Source organism: Spermophilus citellus, assembly GCF_964194105.1.
Source record: "Spermophilus citellus genome assembly, chromosome: 10".
NCBI classification, from domain to species: domain Eukaryota; kingdom Metazoa; phylum Chordata; class Mammalia; order Rodentia; family Sciuridae; genus Spermophilus; species Spermophilus citellus.
The window spans coordinates 95,254,552-95,271,922 of record NC_138197.1 but is presented as its reverse complement, the minus strand read 5'-3'; the positions used below and the strand labels follow the sequence as shown (position 1 = coordinate 95,271,922).

General features: G+C 36.4%; 1 protein-coding gene across 5 annotated transcripts in view; it reads left to right on the top strand.

The window, feature by feature from the left end:
- The first annotated feature begins 7,110 nt into the window (after positions 1 to 7,110).
- The window catches only part of OSBPL8 (oxysterol binding protein like 8), a 176,213-nt gene continuing 165,952 nt past the window's right edge, over positions 7,111 to 17,371 (top strand). For 2 of the 5 annotated variants that reach the window (XM_081309168.1, XM_081309175.1), the window contains exon 1: positions 7,111 to 7,495. The gene's annotated coding sequence lies outside the window, so the exon portion shown is untranslated. The remainder of the gene's footprint in view (positions 7,496 to 17,371) is intronic. The other 3 variants (XM_081309164.1, XM_081309170.1, XM_081309166.1) reach the window with 2 other exon arrangements.

Sequence of the window (17,371 nt, the reverse complement as noted above, 5' to 3'; positions counted from 1 at the left end):
TACATATATTTTTTGTAAACAGATGGGCTAGGACCCAGTAAAAATATATAACTTATTAAATTTAAAAAATTAATGTACAACCTGGTTTACACAAATTGAAATACTGTGACCTCCCAGGAAGTTCACAGTTTTGTATAAATACAGGTTGTATAAAGTTAACTGAAATAATCTAATAATTAGCTAGTAATTTAGTAGCTAACTGGAATACCAGTGACACTTAAATTTGTGTGTGTGTGTGTGTGTGTGTGTGTGTGTGTATGTGTGTGTGTGTGTGTTAAAAGATACAAACAAAAGTCACTTGGACATTTCCAGTGATTTATCAATTCAGTTTTATCAAAGTATTAAAGGAATATGTTTTGAATATTCTCATATATTTGTGTAGGAAAAAAGTAATGTTTTGGTTTAAGGAAAGCACAATTCCTTTGCATTATAGCTTTGGATAGCTAAGGAATTATGATGGGTCCCATAATTGTGATAAAGTGTGTTTTATAAACTCGCCTGAAGTTGAAATAAAAAACACACAATTGGGAATGTACAGTCCATGTACTTATCCCAAAGAGATGGGTTTTTATTCTCTGTAGAATTTATTTTGACTTTAGGATGTCCTCTGAGTTGAATTAAAACTGAGAAGTCAATCCTTATACCTAGAGCACAAATTTTCAGCTATTTCTAGAGAGGCTGTTAAAAATCACAGCACACACCTAATTTTGAATAGGCAATGTGGGTGGAAAGAGTAGGTAGAGCTTTTCAATAAGACTAATTGTCCTTAACCTGTGAATACATAATTATATAATTTGTTATGATGAACCTTCACTTTTAGCCTTCTATGGTAGGAATCATTAATAGCTTCATAGTTTTGTGAGAATGGTATATAATTCTGCTTTTTTATTATTCTAAATCATGATCTCATAAATATATGCTAATTTATGACTATATAAAAATTATCTTCATTGGTACATTATACAAATTTGAAACAAGGAAGTCATTATGAAGAAAAATGTTTAAAATTCTGCACCAGTACACTTATTTAAAAAGAAAATACCAATAAAATATTAGTGTAGAACTGTGGCTATGGCTCAGTGGCAGAGCACACGTGAGGCACTGGGTTCGACCTTAGCACTGCATACAAAAATAAGCAAATAAAATATCAGTATGCTTTTTGCCTATATGGATGAGGAAAGAATAAAAAAATAAATGGAGATATACACTGCTTTTGCTTTTAAAGGCATATTCCAGATGAAGATAATAGTATAGAAGGTCAAATACTTACCCTGATGGGGTTTGTTTAACAGCAGGTATAAAATGAGAAATTGGCTAGACTTATTCCTAATGTTAGTCATATGAATAAAATTATTTTTTCTTTTAAAAATATTAACTAATTTTAAGTTAATACTATTTTGTACAGTATTCAATTGAATTTTTGGACTTGTGCAAATATTTACCACTTCCAGTGCTCTTATTAATGCTCAGATCTTTCACTGGGAATTGTTTCCTGTCTGGAAATTTCTTTAGTCTTTTCTTTAATGAAAATCTATTCGTTGCAAACTTTGCCTTTGCCTGCATTAAAGTACTTTAACTTTGACCTCATTCTTGAAAGAGCTTTGCAACAACCATAGAATTTTAGGCTGACAATCATTTTCTTTTAGCCAACAGAAGGCATTACTCTAGACATCTTGTTTCTATGGCTGCTAATGAGGTCAGTTACCTAACACGGAAGAAAACCTATGTTTTCTCTACTAATTTTAAGGTTTTCTCTTTGTATTTGGCATTCTGCATCTTTGTTATGATGTATATAAGTTGGGTTTATTATTCTTTAACATGTTTAGGATTTGAAGGGTTTCCTAAATCTGTATGAGTCTTTCATCGGTTCTGTAAAGTTCTAAACCATTATCTTGTCAAGTATTGCCTCTGCCTCATTGTCTCTTTTTCTCCTAAAGCTATAATTAGATTTATTTTAAACCTTATCCTAGTGTCTTCCATGTCACTTAAAGTCTCTTTAATATTTCTTATACACATTTATAAAGAAGTTTTTTTTTCCTGTTACATTTGGGTCACCTTATCTCTATCTTCCATCTCATTAACTATACTTCTGCTGTGTCGAGTAGACTTATGAAACTTGTCCACTGATTTTTTAAAATGTCATTTAATGTTTAATGCTTCAAATTCTATGTTTTTCCTGAAATATCCTCATTCTTTATAGTTTCTCGTTCTTTGTACATAATTTTAAGCTTGTCTTTTATTCTTTTGTTCATATTAAATATTATTTTATAGTCTGCACCTGATAAATCCAGTATCTGAAGTCCTCCAGAATCTGTTTCTGTTGTCTTATATTAGCAGTATTTCTCAATAATAGTGTCCGATTCTCTTTTGTGCTTGTTATTTTAAAAATATGAGCTGGCCATTTTCCTCAGAATTTTATTTATAGTCATTCCTGTGATGAATAAGGAATGTATAAGGCCTAAGATGAATATGGGTTCCACCAGAGAGAATTGGCATTTGCTTTAGCCAGGTGTTGAAGAGCACTATCGGTAAAAAATCATTACATTAAATGATCAGCTTGAGGTTTTTATTATCCAGGTCTATGAAATCAAGTAACATTTGTGTGAGAATTGGATTGTGGCTTCAAATTCTAAAGTATGATTCTGCTTTTCCTCTGTCGAGCAGGTACCAAGATTTATTATTTTCTTTTGCAGGCTCTGGGAGAAGAGTATGTACATTAGTAGGGTCAGGTTTATTTCTAGTAGATACTCACACCAAATGAACAGTCCTTGAAAATGCAGCAGATTTTCCTGAGTGTGTGTAATGCAGGTCATGGGTTTGTCTCTCATTAGGCCATGAAAACCAAAGCTCACATTAACTGGATTTAGCAACTCTTCAGGTAAAAGGTTAGCTGTAGGCTCTTCTGAACTCTCTGAGTTTCTGCCTTCATTTAGGTTTTTGACTTAATAATCTCTTGCCTCATTGTCATTTAATTATTTAAGATGATTTCTTAAAAATGTTTTTTTTTCAGGATTTTTGTTTTCAGTGTGACCACTAATTAAGGTACCTCATTCATGATATTGCCAGAAGAGAAGCCTATATTCTTTATATTCTATTATCCAAATTTTCCTTGAGACAGTTCTTTTAGACAAGTACTACTGAACACAAATACTTAAAATCTATATGACAGCATTTTTGCATGCAAATCTGTAGATTTTACAAATATACTTTTAATGTAAATTTAGGTGGATTTATATCAACTATCTGATTGACTAGTTTGTAGATATCTATTATTTTTATTAAGTAGATGTTTATTATTGTTCTATAGTACACTTAACTTCTGAACCTCTAATTTATTGGTATGAGATTATGCTACATATAACATACAATGTCATTGATCTATGTGATTTACAACAATTTTTTTTTGTTTTATTCTTGTTTCATGTCAGTAGCTGTGTGTTAGTGCTGCTTCAGGGTGAATCAGTTTTATATTTTCTTATTCTTTTGATTCTAGGGATTGAACCCAGGGAAACTTTACCTCTAAACTATAGCTCCAGTCCCTGCCCCCCCCCCCCCCTTTTTTTCTTTTGAGGCAAGATCTCACTAAGTTGCTTAGGACCTTGCTAAACTGCTGAGTCTGGCCTTGAACTTGTGATCTTCTTGCCTCAGCCTCCCAAGGTGCTCAGATTAAGGCTCTTACATTTTCTTATTCTGAGATTTTATATGGAACACACCTTTCTCATGGCAGGAGGCAGAAGATACAAAAGACTGATCTGAATGTTGCATTCAAATTTAAAATTTCTTTGATTTAGTATGTGTCACATCTACTCAAAAATCGTTGGCAAGTCATATGATCAGCAAGAATATTACTATCTACTGCAGTCTTCAAAGTTCTGTAAATGTTGTTTGAGGTTGTACTCTATCTCAATTTTCTCCCAGAAAATGTGGATTTTAGTCTAGAATCCTGACTAGCAACATTTGGCAACATATGTGTCTAACTGGATAGTCTACAGGGATAAACAAAAGAACTTCAAGCAGAGTCTCCTCATTCTAGGTCAGGGTGAAATATATTCCGTGGGAAAGATTATCATGACTATTAGTGCTTAAACTGATTTGGAAAAAAAGAACTCATTCTTAGAAATGTATAATTAATTAGGCAGTAGCAAAAGAGATGAGTTCCCATTAGAGTTAAAATTGGACATTTATAATGAAAAGTTTTATTTTAAAATGTTATTCTTAAAATCACTTAAATAGCCTTGTAGTTTATCTCTTAACAGCAAATGGAATTATCCCACATTTATCAGTTACAATGCAGACTCATGTATTAGTTTTTGTTGATGGCGTTGTAAAAGAATTGTGTATGCTGCCAAAATCAAAATGGAGTTGCTTGTGTCAACCCTAACACAAATAAATAAATCTAGGAGATTATGAAGGAAGGATTCTTATATATGATGCCCTGATAACAACCATCACAAAAGACTATGCCAGAACCAAAAGCTTGTTCAGAGGCCACTCTGACCTTTTATAAGCAGTACTTTTACAAGGACATCTACCCAGCAACTGTCAGTTTAACCTCAGAATGATGCCACTCTTGTTACTAATCATCAGGGCCAAGAATTATTGTTTCAAAATATCTTACATAATTCTCAGCTTTGTCTTTAAAATCTTCCCCTTGCCTCATCTATTTAAATGTGACCTTTATTATGGCATGTGTATTACCATTACAATGGTCTTCTATTTCCACTATAATGCTTTTTTCTACTCCCAAATAAATATAATTATTCTTTGGAGAATATTTTATTTAGCTCGATGTTGTTAATACACTGAAAATGTCAGATGGAATGATAACACTTGGAATCACAGAAATTAGATTTCAAAGGATCTGCAAATTAGAGATTTTTTCAACTGTATTATATTGATACATTATTGTGTTGTTAACATTTGTAACATGTGAAAATTATTAGCTATTCCTGACAAAAATCACTAGCCTTAAAGTTTAGAAGATGATGAAATATATACAAATATATACTTACATTTGCTTTCCAGTAATATTTTTATTTTCAGTCACTTGTATTTTAATTTTTTTTGAGTGAAGCTGAAATGAGTTAGTCTGTTAAAAATCGGCATATTCCTTGTTATACTATGGCTGTTTCCTATGTGGATATCATCTGCTGGGGGAAAAAAAGGTTGAGTATCATTTCTTAAAAGAGTATGTAGTCTAATTCCCTACTTTTATCAGAACTTGAAATGCAGAGAGCAATTTATCTAGTCACATATCTAATTAGCTATGTCTATAATGGAGGCTTCCTTGTTTCTAGTTCAATGCTTTTGACTCCAACAAATAACAAAAAAATTTAAAAGCCAATATAGGATATTAGGGCTGAGGTAGGAAAGGATTAAGCAAAACAATTCACCTCCTTTTTCTAATCTTTAGTCTCAGTTCTCAAAGTAAAAGAAAAGCACCATGGAAATAGAGTCTATGGTATATTTTGCATGTTATCTATGCTCTAGCAACAATCTTTCCCAAATATTTATTGACTGCAATTTACAACAAGAAATAGTTTAAATCACAGCATGGAACACTCTCTTGCCCTTCCCTCCTCGAATAGGAGTTTTGCCAAGCACATCCTGCCCTTATTAGCTAGTAATGCACTCTGATCTTTTAAACTATTCCATTCTTGTCTACTGCATTAAAAAATAAAATTTTTTTTTCAGTCACAGTTTGAGAGAAACTGCTCCAGAAAATGAGTCAGGTTTCAATTTGTTGAGAAACTCCAAAGTTACTAGCTTCACAGAGCCATAAACTTCCCTCATGTTTATCAGAAGTACAAGTTCAATCTCAGATTTTAGAACAGAACCTGATAGAATCTTTTCCTCTTTGGAACATCAGTTCATTACAATATCTCAGGGATTCTAAGGCTCATTGTTTTTCACATTAACATCTCTGAATTCAAGATGTGTCTCAAAGATCAGTGGCATGGCATAGTTTAACTGGCAGCATTTTTTTTTCTTTCTTGGATAACATAAAATAATGGTGAGTTTTAAAATCTATAGTTTTTTAAGAACTACTATAAATTAAGGTTTGTATGGTTTACTCATTTCAAAATATGCCATCTGACTCCCTATCAGGAAAACGTAATGAGAATGGTTTTAGGGAAAAAACACTTAGTTCTGGGCTAGAAGGGAAAAGAAGTAACTATGAGTTTAATTATTGCAGAAGGCTCCCTGATTTGCCATGTTAAATGAGTCTAAGTATGATTCTTCCACTTTTATTAATATATTGGGATTCCTTTTGACGACTAGCATTTTACCTTTTCCTTCTCGGCAAAAGTGTGGGAGGGAGGGAGAGTGGACTCCTGGGGTCATGGGTAAAAAGGAAGGTAAAAGGTTAAGTCCAAGAGTGCAGGTACAAAAATAAAGAATTAGGCATTATTTTAAAAATGAAAAGGAATTGTTAAAATCCCTGTTTAAACCTCCACCAATCTCACACACTGTAAAACTGGCATGAAGGATCCTGAACATGACTAAGATCAAAAATTACTTTGCTAGGCTATTTTTATCCCAGCGTGATTGAAACACACCACCGTCTAACCAAAAATAAAAACCTCTAATGAGGAAAACAGTAAATTAAATGCCACAATTAACGTGCTACTAGAAACAGGAACAAGCAGCCACTGAAAGCTTTTCGAGCCAGATACTATACACCATGATGCCCTCTTTTTGCCTGTTGGGATGCAACTTTCCAAGCCCAGGGCTGGAGAGGTGGGGTCCTGACCAGGAAGTTCTGCGGTGCAGTATCTGCAGGGTGGGAAGGGCCCGGGAGGTTCAGTTTAGAAGGCCTCGCCTCCGCTGGCCCGCAGGCGCGGGCCCACGACGGTGTCCCGAGTCCCCGGGCCGCCCTGGGGGGGTGCGGAAGCGATTTGGCTGCGACGACACTCTGGCACATCAAGGTGTTGTCAGATGCCACCGCTCGGTCAGCGCCCGCCCTACTGGGGAAGAAACTCTACTGGCCGCCTCCGCGCGCAGTCACGTGACGGGAAGGGGGTGTGGCCGGAGCCCGCGAGCCGGGGGCGGGGCAGGGAGGGGGAGGGCACTAGAATGTGAAGGATCGTGGCGGCTCTGGGTGCCCAGAAAGGCGGCGACGCGGCGGATGACAACATTAGGCCGCGACGCGCTCCCAGCAGGGCGGCGGTGGTAGCGGCAGCCGGAGCGGCTGTCGCGTTAGCCTTGGCAGTGGCAGTAGCCGCCGCCGATAGCGGGCAGAAGGAGGGAAGCAGGAGGCCCGCCCTGGTTGGTGGACCGCGGGGCCGAGGTCCCTCCCGCTCGTGGGCCGTGCCCCCGCGGCAGCTACACAGGCAGCGCCCTCCATCCTGCCCGCGCCGCAGTAGCCGCCGGCGACCCCTACCGAAATAAGTTGGGGTCCGGCCAGACGCGTGTAGGGCCCCAGACCCCGGTGCTGCCTCGACGCGGGAGGAACCGGCACCCTGCGTGCCGCCTCTCCAGCGGCTACGCACCGGTGAGTGTCGCGCGGGTCCCGAGTCCGGGGGCGGCGGGCTAGCCCCCCTCTGGGCGACTGCGCTCCCTCATTCCCACGTTCTGAGCTCGCGCCGTCGGGGACTCCTGGCCACCTGGAGCAGAGGAGTTCCTCTTCGGCTCCTTTGTCCTTTTTGGAGTGGAGAATCGGAAAGGCGGGCGGGGGTTGAGTGTTTTGGGGCCCACAGTAGGTGCGTCTGCAGGCTTACTAAGCCGCGGCAGAGGAACGGGGTAGGGGGCACTTGGAGCATTTTGATCGCCCGGGTGTCTACTCCTCCCGAAGTTTGACAGGCGCTTGGCTCGGTCTTTCCGGAAGCCCCCGCGCCCCTGAGAGCTGGCGCTTTGTCGCTCCGCGCGGTTAAGGCGAGGCTCAGGTTTTCCGGTGACAGCCCCAGAGGCTGTGCCGCGCACCGCAGACCGCACCCGCCCTTGCACAGTGACACTATGCTGTTCTCTAAACCTCAGTTCCTGTGGCCTTCTTGTAACGTAGGAGGAAAGGTGAAGCCTTTGCTGTACTTTTCAATTTAATATTTGATTCTCAATTTTCTCCAGAGTGGAATCAGGATCTAGGAACTTCACGGGGAGCGTGCATTTGGTTCATTCAGCCACCCACTCAAGACCAGCTGAGGCTAAGCAACAGTATATGCAGATTTTCCATTCACAAAAGACATTTAATACTTTACTTTATGAGAGACATCTGTGTTGCGGAACATAACCTAATTTCATTTTATCTGAATGCTCTCTGAAGTAATAAGTAACTTGGGCTCCTCCCTAAACATATGGGAAAACTTATCTGATAATATAAGCTTATTTGCTTTGAATAATTTAATGAAGTTTTCGCCTTTCTGCTGCTGCATACACTTGACTTCTGAGTAGTATTAAAATATCCTGTGTAGGGCTGAATTTTTAATTCACGTGAAACATAGCCCCCACTTAGTACCACTTTCGGTCTTTTCAGATAATCGTGTGTGTGTGTGTGTGTGTGTGTGTGTGTGTGTGTGTGTGAGTGTGACACTTAGGGTTCCAGAGAGAGCAAGAATTATTCAGGAACAGGTGATTTGCTCATTAGTTTGTCTCCATTCCATATACTATCATTTAAACTTGATTGTGTGTCTGCTCAGTTTTCAAGCTTGCTAGAACCTGTTTTTCTGTGAGATTATTGAGATTATGCTAATTTTATAAAACAGGTTGGAGAATGAAAAGTTCATGCAAGTTAAAATATCCTCTATTAAAAGTACAACTAATATCAAATATGTTACTCTGTTTTTTCTTTTGATAGCAATTATGTATGGAATGACTATAATATGCCAGTTCAAAGAGAATAGATGAAACATAAGAGCTACCTTTTAGATCTTTAATTATGGAGATTAAGTTGTTGCGGTCAAATTCCATGTGAACAGTTGGAGCCACAATGTTCAACACAGGTGTTTAGAAATACTTTTAATTAAAAAACCGTCATGGTTTATTTCTTTCATTGAATTATAATAGTTATTGGTTTATCTGTGGGAAGATGCTGCTCTGTTTTTTCAGTTAGAGTGTTACTGCATTTTAGAAGCAATGAAGTATGTATTTTTTATAACACAGCACAAAGACATTTGGCAAAACCTTATTTAGTTCCTGGATTCATTTTTAAATTTAGTCTTAAAATATACTTTGGGGATAGTTATCCAATTATATATAATGAAATTATGTTTCAATTTGCTTTGATTTAAGACAAATGATAAAATTTTTGAATTTATAGAATGTGCATTACAAAAAGGCCTTTTGTTAAAAGGATGAATTGCAGAATTTTAATTATCAAGTGCTTAGTACATTTCAATTTGGTTTGTTTTATAAATAATCTACCAAGAGCACGTTATTAAGAGCTTTTCCCCATGCTCTAGTAACTTTACAGTTTTCAGTGTTACATTTGTTTTTAATCCATTTTTCATTTACTTAGGGGTATGGTGAAAAATAAAGGTCCATTTTCTTTTCTTAAAAAAAAAAAAGAGCAGGTTACTCGAATTGAAACATGAAAGACAAAGAATTGATACTTACATGTAATTTTGTACCATCATTTGGGAACATTTTTGCCCTAATTGCAATACTTGAAGTTTTATAGTTTAATATTTATTTTATATCCAAAGTTGAAGACATTTATATCAGTCATTTGGAAAATCATGAAATTCAAAAGTAGAAGATATAGATATTACCTTATTCTTATGAGTATGACTTAAAAATAAGACGTAAGAACAACCTAAATAAAAACACCTCTGAGAAGTGTACTTCTTTTAATGAAGGTGGCTGAGCACAAGGAAATCAATAGAAGTGTTTTTTGATTGGAGCAGTTGTGACAGAGGTATGTATAGTTTCCTTGTGGATAGGACATAGGAATAGATGTGTGGACTAATACGTGCATATTTCATGTCAGTATGTGGGAGTCTCCTAAGAGAATTCAGATCTTCTTTCCTCCCACTTTATTCCTCACCATTTATATCCCCTTGCAGAGTCATAAAGTTGAAGGTCTCATCTGGAAGACATGATAAAAGGATTTTTTCTTCTTAAAAAGTGTTGCCAAGCTTGCAAGGGAGAGAGCTAGTAAGAAAGAAATCCTTGTTCTGGAACATCATACTCTTAAACCCTGTTAGTTTCCCCTTTGTTAAAGTTCCAGACAATGTAAGCTCTCACATGATAGTTAAAAACCTTGACTGTTTTGTTCACTCTTTTATCTTCAAGTGCTCAATAGTTGTAGAATGAAAAAAAATTCCTGATACATGATTGAAGAACAAAAGGAATATGTGATAATGTAGTGTAAACTAGATGTAGACCAGTGAGTTGAGGTTAGCTTGGGAACAGGGGAAAACGTCATTTAACCTGGGAAACTTTTTTATTGGGTCTTGGTGTAGGCTGTGTATCTGAAGATAGCCTGGTGTCAAAGGGAATGGGAAATCTGTCCCTTTAGTTTTTTCTTTCCTACAGAATTTGTCTTTGAAGAAATTGTCTGCTTATTATGCCTTCTATTTATTGTCATGAAGAAACAAGTTTTCCAGGTATTAAGAAAACTTTAGCTCTTAGTATCTCTGGTTTTATTGATAGGAGTGAGAGTGAACCATAAATATTTCTACCTTCTGTGTTTTATTATAGTATTCAGTATTTTAAAAGCAGAACAATTGACTTCTGTATCACTTCTTTTTTTTTTTTTTAAAGAGGGGGCGGGGGGGGAGAGAGAGAGAGAGAGAGAGAGAATTTTTTAATTATTTTTTTTTAGTTTTCGGGGGACACAATGTCTTTGTATGTGGTGCTGAGGATTGAACCTGGGCCGCGCGCATGCCAGGCGAGCACGCTACCGCTTGAGCCACATCCCCAGCCCCCTGTATCACTTCTTATCTAATTTTTTTTGCTCCAGTAGCTGTTCTTTTATGAATCTAAAAATTTCAATATATTTTGTGAACTCTTTGTATTGTTCCTGATCTGTGGAGCAACCTGTTCTTTGGATAATATTTGGAAGGAAAGTTTATTATAAAAAGAGTAGGAAGAGTTTTGAGTCTTCAAATGATAGAGAAGCCAGTTACACAAAGTCTTCTGTATTCACAAAGGACTGAATAAAAAGGGAAATGGTTTTAAAGCTTCACTTTTTTTGAAATAAAAATGAGGAGCTTTTTAATTTAAGACTGTTAAAAATTGATAGGTTCAAAGGGAGAGTCTTGGAATCTTAGAGGAATGTTTGGTCATGATGATAATAACTTTTGTGTGTTGACTTCTAACTATATATCAGGTACTACTCTAAAAGTACTTGACACATGCCATCGTATTTAATCCTCACAAGGACCCCAAATGTCAGGCTATTTTCTTCTTCTTTCTTAAACCGGAAGCACTGAGAAGTGGTAGGTAGTAGAGCCTACCAAAGAATTTAAACTTGAAGTTTAACTGGACTGCTGGCTTTGGAACCTTTTTAACAACCATTATTATACTGCCTTGAATAGTTCATTTGCAGTTGTTCCTTGTGACAGGTCTTGACCTTATGATCTTTCTAAATCTGTTTTTTTTTTCTGTGTGATTTGATTAAAAATATACTTCTGATGAAATATATAGTTTTTTTTTCATTTCACTTTTATTTGATGGATATCATTTTTTTGGGGTATTGTAGTTTGAACTTAGGGGCACTTGACCACTGAGCCACATCCTCAGCCCTATTTTGTATTTTATTTAGAGAGAGGGTCTCACAGAGATGTTTAGTGCCTTGTTTTTGTTGAGGCTGGCTTTGAATTTGAGATCCTCCTACCTCAGCCTCCCAAGCTGCTGGGATTATAGACATTCTTTTTAAAAACCATAAAAATACTTGGAATAAAGCAAATATAGCAAACCTGCTGTTTTCTCACTGGGAGTAACTGTTGGACTAACCAGAAATAAAAAGAGCATAGTGTTTTAGGATGCTTTGTTAAATTTTTTTTGTAAAGAATAAGACTGCTTTGCAGAATTGATATGGATGGTTTTTATGTAGTCATATTTGAGGTACATGAATCTATATAATTGAAATCTATCTCATTGAAATGACCACCATTAAAAAAACCTGGTTTTTTTTGGGGGGGTGGGTGGGTGTAGGTGCCAAATGTCTACATAAGAGCAGTAGTTTTTCAGGTTGCATAGCTTCTTACAAAGAAGGATTAGATCCCTGTGAAAATTATGAAGTTTTTGTAGGTATGTGTTGGTGGAATGGGAGCCTACCAGATCTGGAAAGAGAGCAGTTCAGTCTAAGTAATATTGTTATTGGGCAGTAGTAATGAGGTGTGGGGCTGTTGATAAGAAGGAATAGGTACTTTGTTCAAGTGGGGAGTAGGGTGAAGGACTTCTTAGAGATTAGGCTTGTTTACTATTTAATTTTTGTGTATTATGACCATAATAACATTTAACATGAGTATTTAGAATTAAAGAAAAATAGTGCTGTGCCATCATAGTATGCAGTTTGTAATCCTTCTTAGGCTGTTTCGTAAGATGTGAATGCTTTATAAAAATGTATTGATAGTAATGGAAGGACTCTGTTATCACCTATTATTTTAGAAATCTAGAGAGGCAGAACAGCATAGTCTTTGAGTCAGATTGCTTGAGGTCAAAAGCTATAAGCCATTTAACCATTTATCACCCTGTACCTATCCTTACACTGACAGGGGTGGCTGCAAGGGAAGATAGTTGTGTATTTAATCTGAGAGGGGACCAGAAATGGAACCCTGTGAGTTTCTCATGGTTCTAATGTGGTATGAAAGAAGATCTGGGGGTTCTCAGATACTCGTAGTGAAGGAAATAGAAGTTAGCAGTAAAGGCCAGCAAGCCTGTTTTGAGGTTCCCATTTTGGGGGTGAGACCATGCAGGAGAAATAGTGGGAATGGCAGGTATAGCTCATGCACATCAAAATCTGTGCACCTTCTTGTTCGCAACTGAGTTTCACTAGTGCCATGTGAGTGAAAATGATAGTTACTCCAGGGTTGAAGCGGCAGAGAAATGTCTTCTTTCTTCATCTTTTCCAGTCTGAGGCCGGATGCGGAGTCTGGAGCTTTTACCTGATGGTAGATTGGAAGGATCTAGAATCTCCAAATTACTGTTTAGAAGAAAGCTATGCAACAAATAGGAACACCTACAATAGAATGTAAATTTAATTGTGAAGCTACTAAAAACTTGGGGTTTATTTGTTAAGAATCTAATGTTGTCTTAACTATAAGTCGTGGTTGAATAGAGGAGGTAGTTGAGGTTCTAAGAATATCCATACTAATAGGAGCTGAGGTGATTATGGCCAAGCGAGAAGATCTAGTGGATAAAGTATACTCATTGGCATATGTCATAGAATCTTTGAGGGCTTATAGCTAAACCTCAGAGGCCTGTGAGGATCCAGAGGGCAGTCCATGAATCTGTTTAGACCAGTCACAACACTCCCTGTGCTTGTGAAAGCTTTTTTGTATGTTCAGACACTATCATAGGAATGAGTGTTTCTCAATTTGTATTTAGTATTTTAGGCTGTATTTTGTCAGTTCCTGTACATCGAATAGTCCCATCCTTGGCCTCAAGACTGAGTGAATCTGAAAGAAATTGAAGAAAACCTCAATTATCTTTAAAGAACTTTTTTCTCTTTTAGAGGAATGATAGGGTTCATGAAGGTTGTTGATGTATATACAATAAAGGAAGTAATGCTGCTTTTATAAAACATCCTAGTTTAAATTGATTGTTGACCGTACTTATATTTCCGAACTTTAAACATTATCTGAATTTTTCATGTTTTCCCTCCTTTTTTCCTCTCCTCCTCCTAAATTTGTGGCTATACCTTTTATTGTCTTTGTAACATGTTTTCTCCTCAATTCCCAACCCATACGTTGTTTCTAAATGATGAAATGGTTGAGTATGGTGGTGCATTCCTGTAATCCCAGCAGCTCAGGAGGTTGAGATAGGAGGATCCCAAGTTGCAAGCCAGTCTCAGCAATTTAGCAAGGACCTAAGCAATTTAATGAGACTCAAAATAGGCTGAGGCTGTGGCTCAGTTGTTAAGTGTCCCTAGGTTCAATCCCTGGTACCAACACACAAACCAAACCAAAACAAAAAACCTAAAGCAACCCAATGTGGTTGATACTTTATTGGACTATGTACATATTTTTCAATGCTGGGCCAGGTAGTATGCTCAGATTATAATTCCTTATCTACAGATTTTATTAAGCAGCCCCTGTGCTACCAGAAGAAAAATGCTGATAATATCAAGGTTCAGCAAATTTTATTTGGATATGACCAAAATCTTACCACTGAATTAAAAAGTATTTGGATAGGACTTCCTGTTTTTCTTGGCTTTTCTAATTACCTTCTTTCTTATTCTATATGCCTGTGTTAAAGTCCTGGCTGCTTTCCCACACCCCAGACCTACATATTACCTATTGTACTGTGTGTTCTATCTGGAGTTGTCTGTAACCTAGGCTCAGTTTGTACTGCTACCTTTTAGGTCTCTTTCTCTGACTTCCTTTCATTATATTCTTTTATATATAACATTCTATTATATATCTTTTCTTTTTCCTTTTTCTATTCCACGGAGTACATGCATAAGTAACTTCTGAAAAAGGTGTGTATGAAAGACAGACTTTACAATGCTCTTCTGTGCAAAAATGTCTTTATTTTTATTCTTATATTTGATTGATAGTTAGGCTGGATACAATATTGTTGGTTACAAATAATTTACCTTTAGAACTCCAAAAGATTGCTCTTGAGTATCCAGACGCTGATAGAAATCATATATGTCAATCTGGTTTACTATCCTTTTAAGGTGATTGGTTCTTTATTCTGTCTATAAATTCTTAGTATCATCTTTTTTTCTTTAAATTGTAATTAGGTGTAGAGATTATTTTTGTTTTATTTGTTATGGACATTCAGTTCCCCTGAATTAAATTCTTTTTCAAACTCTACGAAGTTTCTCCTCTGTAATGTCCTTGGTATTGTCCTTTCTTCATTTTCTTGTTTGCTTGTTGGTTCTTCATTAGATAAATATTTTTTTCTCTTAGATTGAGCCTACTTGTCTTTACATTTTGTGGTTCTTTTTGCTCTGTGTTCTGGGAATTTTTTTTTCCCCTCTGTTTTCTTTTGGCTGATTTTTTGGAGGGCAGTCAACAAATTTTCTTGTTCTCTTTTTCTGCATTCTTATACAATGTTGTAATACCATCTTGAGTCTCAGAATGTGTAAAGTAGATTTTTAAAATACATCTTTTGTCTCCTTAATTACCCTCCTTTCTCCTCTGGTCAGTTTTCTTGTTTGTTTTTGTAACCATTTTTTTTTTTTTTCAAGTTTACTTTTCTTGATAATGCTTGGTGATTCTTGCTTCACCATTCAATAGGATTGGGTTCCTGTTCTGGGTCTCCCTCCCTCCTACGCTTTTCCTTGGACTGCTTTCTGTACTAGATTTTTCCTTTGAGTAGGAATTCTGGCTAGAGTACTTAGGGGGCAGGGCAGTACAGAATAGGGTCCATCCCTTGGCAGGCCTTATTTTAGGGGAAGAGGGAGGTGAGCTTGCTGCCAGGATATGGGTTCTTTAAATGCCAGATGAGAAGGGTTTACTTCGTGCCAGCATTCCCACTTAGTCCCTAGACAGTCACTCACTTAGAAAGGATTTGCCTGGGGTATGTGTGTGGAGGGTAAATGTCAGTTATTTAGGTTCTGCTTGGAGATAGGGATGGAAGATAACAGTTGTCCTTTATACAATCAAGTAACAGTTCTTCTATTTTTAGCTCTAGTATTTATTTTTACCCTCTGCTATATGCTTTACTCAGCAATCATGCTTCTTTGGGATCTTGTTAGATACATTGATTTCCATCATTTCTGTATCACTCTTAAAGGATATAGCAAGGCTGTGGCTTTTTCTGCTTGTTAGATATGTCAACTTTCATATATACTTTCATTTTTCAGAAGTGAATTCCCTGTCTACACCTATCCCCAATTTTAATTTCTTTGATCTTATGGTTTTATTTCTGTTTTTATGAATTGTTTTTATCTCAAGTCTAGTATCTGGAGTAACTGGGGAAAATTTATATTTAGTCCACCATTTTTTTTTTAGAAGTCCATTTCTGCTTCTTAAACAGGAGATACAAAACCTATTTTGAATGCAGATTTATCCGTAGAAGTTTTGGTCAAGATACAGTATTAAAATAAGTGATGTCCTTTCATTGTTGTTTTATATCGCTGTTTGTGTCTGAGACAATTGGTCCTAAAACTTGAACTTCTTTGAATTTTTGTTTGCTTAGTTTTTCTGTTTCCTCTTATCATCTAACTTGAACATGTCACTATGATTCTCTTGCTGTTTCTCATTTACTATTTGAAAATTCAGACCATTTAGAATTATGTGTGAAATAGTAACTTTGCTCCAGAGATTGGCATTAGAGCTTTAAATGATTGACCCTGGTGACATTTTGATTATTTAGAACTTCTGTTTCTCAAATATCCAGTCAGTTGAGGTATTATTATTATTTTTTCACATGGGAGGCAGAGAAGTAAATGAAAAAGAATTTTCTCATCTTCTATGATATTGCTGCATTTGCCCCTCAGTCCTGTTCAATTTTTTGATTGTGAGACTTTGAAGTTCTTTTTTCTACAGTTGTGGTTTTGACCATTGGAATGTGTGTCTTTTATGATTGGAGTTAGAATTTCTCCTGCAATCAGAGTTTTTTACAATCCAGATTTTTAAAAATGTTGATTTCACTGAAGTTGAAATTCTAATCAGTTTGCGATTAGAAGGCTTAAACCCCAAGATTTGGTCTGATTATGTAAGGTATTATAGAACCTACATAGTAAATACTCCTTCCAAACTTAAAGTAGCTTAGAATATAAGGCAGCTCTTTTGCCATTTATTTGCTCATTGTGTAAAGGAAGTCAAAGCTGTAAATATTCCCTAATGCCATGGACTGATTTCTGATGATTTTTATGAACTTTCTCTATAATATGTTCTGTCAAACTCTTGATTTTAGAATCCAGAGATTGGATTAAATGTGGGTTATATGTCTCTTGCTTTACTTTTTCATGTGTTCTGATCATTTACCATTTCAAATGTCTGTTGTCATGATTAATTTTCTTCTCTATTGACTGAATCCTTTATTGTTTCTATTTTTATAATTTTGGTACCTTTTCAAATATAAACTTGTATATTTTAAATATATCTACTTTTTATGTGTCAGTGATATCTCAATGATGCTATTAAAAATGGAATCTTTTTAGCATTATATAGATAATATTTCAAATATTTTCAAAGGCTTATTTGGGAAATTGTGGCTATTTATTTTCCCAAGAATTTATGATTAGGATATCTGAATTAAAAAAACCCCCCACAAACCTGTCATTACTGAGGAAATATTACTCTATAAAAACAGA